General features: G+C 40.0%; 1 long non-coding RNA gene across 1 annotated transcript; it reads left to right on the top strand.

Annotated features, from left to right (window-relative positions):
- The first annotated feature begins 240 nt into the window (after positions 1-240).
- LOC134441445 (uncharacterized) lies at positions 241-6,483 on the top strand. The gene is made up of 5 exons (XR_010033162.1): positions 241-298; positions 1,181-1,230; positions 1,830-1,932; positions 4,166-4,234; positions 5,452-6,483. It is a non-coding gene; the product is annotated as an uncharacterized LOC134441445 (long non-coding RNA).
- The last annotated feature ends 435 nt before the right edge of the window (positions 6,484-6,918 follow it).

Raw genomic sequence — 6,918 nt, forward strand, 5'->3', positions numbered from 1 at the left:
GCTTCCTACTGTAATAGAAATGATGTCATTTCCTGAAGAGGGCTTGCGTGCGCCTATGAAATTTGAAAAAAATGTGCTGGATTAATCGAATAGTTGCCCATAATGTCGCATTTTTTGAGTATTTAACCTACTGCTATTTTTAAGAACGTGATTGTTTTTTTGGATTAAAAAATAAATAAATGAAGTTTGGAAATGATTGCGCTTGCAATGATGTCATTTCCTTGCGGATGCCTGTAGCAGTTGACAGCCAAGTTGTTGACAATTTGCTTCCACGGTGAAAATCTCCTTGTCCTTATTGGTAAGTAAGCCTACATTGATGCCGTTAATAGGATCAAACTATCAATATTTTTGTAACATGCATTGGCATTCTTGACAGCTGGGTCGTGTCAAACTTTGTTTTTCATATGCCGTTCGTCAAGCTTGTTGTCAAGATGGGCAGGCTAGGTTAGCCTTCGTCAAATCACATTTGAGCGCTGGAACTACAATATTTGAGCTTCTATTTTTGAGTGAAATGTATTGATTCAATATCTAAACAGCCAGGGAACGATTAGTCATCCCATCCTCGTTTAGCGTCGTTCTGACGAAACTGTTAAGGTGGCTGTTTGGGCTTGCTTGCAAGGGCTTTTTAGTAGCCGATCCGGGAGGGTACACCCACAGCTAAAGCCCATGAAACAGGGGTGGGGATGGGGAACCTATGTCTCGAGGGCCGTTTGCGGCTCTTGAGGCAGTTTTATCTGCCCCCCCCCCCCCCCCCCCATAGTTTTAATGTTATGCAGCTTCACATGAAATATGACATTGTAAAGCAATTTTAGAAAACACATTTGCAATACAGCTAAGTTATATTTAGGGAACCTAGAGAAGGTGGGGTCTGTTTTAATGGTGACTGCTTCAATATAGTCCTAAAGTGCAGAGGGAAATCCTGGTTTGTGTTCATAATATGGCCCTAGCAGGACTTTTGAAGTGGCACCTTGAATGAAAAAGGTTCCCCACCCCTGCCATAAAAGAATGGTAATTAATGTACTCGCAATGAACGAATACTCCTCAGATAATCCAGTAAAAGCCAAGGAAGCCATTTAAGTTATATAACAGTAGTGTTTTGATTGCACCATTCTTGTGTACTATAAAAACACTGATCCACTGTGCATTCTTCTCTTCAAATTGTTTTCATTTATGTTTCCAGGTGTCGCAGGGGAAAAGAAAGTATTTCAACGGAGTGCATGGGACGTGATGGTATGTTACACAAGATGTACACTAACTCACAGTGTACGAATTAAGTCACTACTTAATTCATACACTGTGAGTTTGCAATGTATGATGAGTCATACTTTGCATTGGAAGATGACTCAAGTCTCAATCCACCCTTTACTGGGTATAAAAGTGATTGAACCGTTGACATTAGGGTATTTTGAGTTTGGGCAGGTTCTGTCAGTAGCTACTGCTTGACGTTACTGTCACATGTACTGTAGGCCTACTGAGTTAACCATGCCCAAATTGTTGGGGTGTTGGGGAAAGAATTTGTGTGGTCTCCCTACACTTTCTGCTGTGACCGAACTTCAATTGAGCAATGCCCCTAACCCCAACTTTCTGCAGAACAATAGCCTACAGTTAATTAACTGCACAGTAACTTACTTAAAGATGAAGGCATGAAATAATATAAAGGTTCCGTATATCCTTATTAGTATGAATGTGAATGCTCTGTGATTACATCACAATGACTGTCTGAGCGCTATCACAAGTGGCAAAAGTGGTTTCATCTAACTCATAGTAAATCTCCATGTGAAAAGTAAATTGCAATTGTCTGATTGTAACAATTCTCAATACATTTACAGCAGCTCAACACAGATTGTAATGGAGGACGATGCTAAGGAGAGGAGGATGGAACATGCTGACAGTCACGGTGTGCGGCCTCACCATGGAAAATTACATTGAAAGGTTTGTTTTACTTTCACTGTCCAAACAGTAGGCTACATACAATGCATACAAATTATAGTACACCCCTTTGAAAAGTAACATTTTGAACACAAATACAGAAGCAATTTCCAAAATTTGCATGGAATGATTTTAATATGCAAGGCATACAACTAATGATACAGTAAGTAGACCTCCTTGCATACAACTGAAAAAAGTTTCAAATATAGCTTATTGACATATTTTCCATTTTTGTGTAACTACGGTGGTGCAAAAGTGAATTCCCTCACTAATGTCCAGTTTGTCTCTTCAAAAGAAAATCAACATTGACCATAGGTGTCTGTTTAGGGTAGTGTGTCTCAATGGGGCACTAAAGCCCCCCCAGAGGGTGTTAGGGAAAAGAGACAGCTGAGATGGGTCAGTAGCCTTATTATCATCAACGTTCAAATCTCTTCGAGACTTGGTCTGACCAAGAGCATAACAATTAACGTTTCCCAAACGGCATGACTGACCTCTGGGAGGAGTTCCTGTATTTGCTGGAACTCAGACAAGTACTTGCATTGCTCTTGACCTGACTAGCTGCAACGCTGAAAGTGTCTCGTCACTTGGAGGGCACAGCCTGGCTAATGGGTCATGGCTTAGTTGCCATTGTGGGACATTAGTCTATTTTGTTTTGTAATGCTTAGAAGGGCATTGGCCGACTTATGATGAGGTGAAGGGGAATTGGCATACACTAGGCATACACTGATGTATGCCTAGATATTCTAGATATACTAGATATTTTCAATAGCAGCTATTCAGCTCCTATTCACACTGTACCGTCCTGTACTGAGGTGAAATTGCTTGTTGTTACCCCATGTATGCTACACCAGCAGTTCTTAACCTGAGGTGCGCCAAAGATTTCAGGGGGTGTGCTGATTGTTTTGTGTTGTGACCAAAATTCTGCATGGAAACATTATAATTAGGCCAAATCTAAACCAGATTACAAATGTAAAACATGTTTTGGTCCCCATGGAAAGTCATTAGGTTTTTATTGATAATGTCTCAAGCAAGAATCATTGTAATTCATCACTTAAATCATTTTTAGTGCATACATGTCTAGAAGTTTGGGTTGGGGGTGAGTGGTTTCATTGCCTTGGGCACAGGTAAGGGGGTGCTTTTAAGAAAAAAAAGGTTAAGACTATGCCACTATGCTACACGATATGTGACCTAAGATTGACCTCCGATTGAGAAAAAATCCGCCTGATTTCCAAAAAGTTGTAAGTCTGACAAATTGTGTCAAAAAATTGGTCTGGATTTCTGATCTATGCCCAATTTCGACCAGATATGCAGTTAGTGTGTTCTTGTATGGTATGACAGTATTGGCAAGGAGTTCATGATTCAATGAGCGTCATGGTACACATGCCATGATTCAATACTATCACAATGCATTACGATACTTGTGTTATTGCAATACATTGCCTGCATACTTGCCTGATACTTTTTGCATTCATAAGTCAATTGATGCAATGCACTGCCATGACAATTTTATTCATATCCCTAATGGTTGGGGTGTTGGTCTTGGGCTCAGAGGTTCGAATTAGAGTCTTTCAACTATTAAGTATTTATATGGTGTCTCTACACTTTCATGCATGGCCAAACCACAAATGAGCATTAGATGACTGTGTCAATTAAGTAGGTCAAGTTCAGCTGTCATTAATGTGGTGTGTCATGGTATGGGCTTTGTGATTATATCATAATGAAACACATTTCCAAACGTAATGACTGATATGTTTAAGATAAGTGGCAAACGGCTGTCTTACTTTCAGGCTTTCAGCTAACCCATCACAAATCTCCACTTGACAAGTACATGGATGTATGATTGGAATGATGCATACTCTGTCTCTGTCTCTCTGTCTCTCTGTCTCTCTCTCTGCCTTCTTCCCTCCCTCCCTCAAAACACACACACATACACATAGTTACAGGTGGTTAGGAGGTGATTGAACACTCAGTCGTTCATCGTCCCAGCTACTTTTACTGTCTACAGTACGTAGCATCAAAAATGTATTCACACACTGTAATGGCTCCCAATAGCATATTCTGATTTTTACTTGTGCTCCTTTGTCCTGCCTGTGATGTTCTTAGTGGCCATCACATGGACAACCAAGTAGTGTTTGTTATGATTTATTATGATCCAAGAAGGTGGATTACTGTAGAACGTAGTCTAATCCATGTTTCTCAACTCATCTTCTCTTCTTCTACCACACTGTCAATGCAGTTCCTGCTGAATGGGCCATGCTAAACGTACAGCTCAGCTACAGCACGACGATGAACAGCCACATTACAGGTAAGCGTCTCAGTCACTTCCTCTCTATTCATTTCACTCTTCACTTCTCTTCAATTTCACCCATCCAATTTAATCATAATAATTGGGTTTTATATGGCTTTTCTTGATGGTCAAAGATGCTTTACAAGTGAAAAAAAATATAGACAGTACAAACACACAGTATAAGGAATGGCTGGACAGAGGTAGGAAGAAACGGCAGTACAAAAACAGACAAACAAAGGGCAACAACAGATCTGGAGGGAGGAGATGATGGTGATTAGTGGCACTGGACGCCTCTGGTGTTATACATGGTTTGGAAAAGGTGGGTCTTGAGTATGTGTTTGAATGATGGCAGTGAGTCAGACTATCGGATGGGCAGGTGGAGGTACAGTAGTTCCAGAGGGTGGTTGGTACTGGTGGCGAAGTCTCTTTCCCCTGGGTGCAGTACTTGAGGATGGGAGTGAGGAGGTTGGCATCCGAGGAGGACAGGGAGGGGGGTCAAGGGATTCATCAGTGATGAGAATCTTGAAGTGTATACAAGTGAAGCATGACAAAACAAGGTGTGGCAATAAACTAACTGACCTATTGAGTGTGAAGCAGGACAAAACTGAGTAGAGGTTAGCTTTGTTATGCAGGGAAGCTCTCTTGGAAGCGATGAGTCTTCACAAGCTTCTTGAAAGTTTAGAGGGATGGCCGTATAATGTTTGTTAACCTTACTTCTGAAGCCTCATATACATAGTTTTTGTGGCACTGAGTTATTGGTCTGGACCTTAAGCTCAGTGGTATCATGTGTGCCTCTCATGATGAATTGGAGCGTTGACTGGCAGGTCGCTGAAGCCCAAAGTGGTGACTATGCAGGATGACCTTGACTACTCGTGCTTTTCTATATGAAGTCTATTACATTGGGTGCTTTTGTTGCTTTCGGTGTATTTGTACTGTAGGGTCAAAGACGTTTAAAATGGCATTGTCATTCAGTGTAACGGATACCTTCTGCTGAGTGTAACGGTAAAAAAACATGACTCTTTTATTTTATTTTTTTTCCCAGTGAATTCATGAAAGCCTCGGCTGTCATGCATTCACTTGAAACAATTTAAAAATCATGTTTTTTTACCGTTACAGTCAGCAGAAGGTATCCGTTACACTGAATGACAATGCCATTTAAAACCCTGTAACATTGATTTTGGTTTTGAACTGTTCATGTGTATACTCATGCCATGTTACATGTTTTTTTTTTTCAGGTGTAACTAAAGAACCAATGTGACCGCAACAAAGAGCTGCACCGTGGATTGCTTGGCCCAAAGCCTATTCAGCTGCTGACAGCCTTGGCTGGACCCTGGACAATGTCATTCATCTTCCACTCCCCCCCCCCAAAACTTATGCATCACGATTCAATGCGCATCACGATACACATGCCACAATGCCATACGATCTCGATGCATTGCGATACATGTATTCTTGCAATGCATTGTGATATTTACTTAATTCATTTTTTTTACCTTTACCAACATTATACAATAAAAATAAAAACCATGATAGTTCATTCGTAGAAAAGGGTGCAAAAGGTTAATAATAACGTTTCAAAATAATAATGATGATTTGAAGCCTGGGAGCACTATCACAATATCATGTGGTTGTTTTCTTGACTGAAGGGTAACAGAACTTTGAAAGGACACACCACGATACTGCGCCCTTGCATAGCGCTTCAGTATCATGAATGTGTGATTCAATATCTTCAGTCTACCTGCAAGCGTCATTTAGTTAAGAAAATTAGGATTCCAGTCTCTTCTATTAAATGATTTACCTCTGCCTCAAGGTTAACCAAACCTGGTTTACTACTGTGCCAGCTTCTTAGTATACCCACCTGTTGTAGAGTCAGCACTGTTGATGTTCTTTGACTGAAGATTCCAAAACGTGTGTGTGTGTGTGTGTGTGTGTGTGTGTGTGTGTGTGTGTGTGTGTGTGTGTGTGTGTGTGTGTGTGAGAGAGAGATACACAAGTAACAACTCCAGTAGAACACCTTTTCCTCCATGTTGGACTATTATTGAAGGAATACTCTATGCACTGCAACATTGGAGAAATTTAAGGACACTGGGATGACCATGAGGTCTACCCCCAAGTTATTTGATCTTAACACTTTTGTGTTGTCGGTTTACTGTGTACTGTACAGTATTGTGGATGGGAGCTTTTTCTCTTGCAATATTATAACTTGTGTTTGCTGCTGTACACCATTATTTCCTTCTGCATTATTAAAGTTAATCGAATCTATTCTACATTTTGTATTTACCATTATTTGTCCAAATCAATCAGAAGTGTATGTCATTATATTGCAATTAAATAATGTCACGTTTTTTGGAATTAATGAAACATGTTCGTGTTGATGCACTAAACTATAATGGTCTTTTTTATGTTGTGATCTCTGACATTGTGCACCTTGGTCAAGGTTAAAGATATTCACAAGGGCAATACAATACGATACAAGGCTAACACTGACTTATGGAGTCTTAGGTACTGGTGTTGTGAACTCAAAATGGAAATACAACAATGTAAAATTAATCCATGCTGCCTTTTGTGCACTGCATTTGAAGAGTTCAGATGCAAAACCCCCTAATTGCCTTTTCAGAAACATTTCGTAATTCATTTTTATTTAAAACAAAACTATCACAATTGTATGTTTTATGTTATTTATGTAATTTAAATATTTACAT

The sequence above is a fragment of the Engraulis encrasicolus genome, chromosome 24 (assembly GCF_034702125.1).
Source record: "Engraulis encrasicolus isolate BLACKSEA-1 chromosome 24, IST_EnEncr_1.0, whole genome shotgun sequence".
In the NCBI taxonomy this organism is placed as follows: Eukaryota; Metazoa; Chordata; class Actinopteri; order Clupeiformes; family Engraulidae; genus Engraulis; species Engraulis encrasicolus.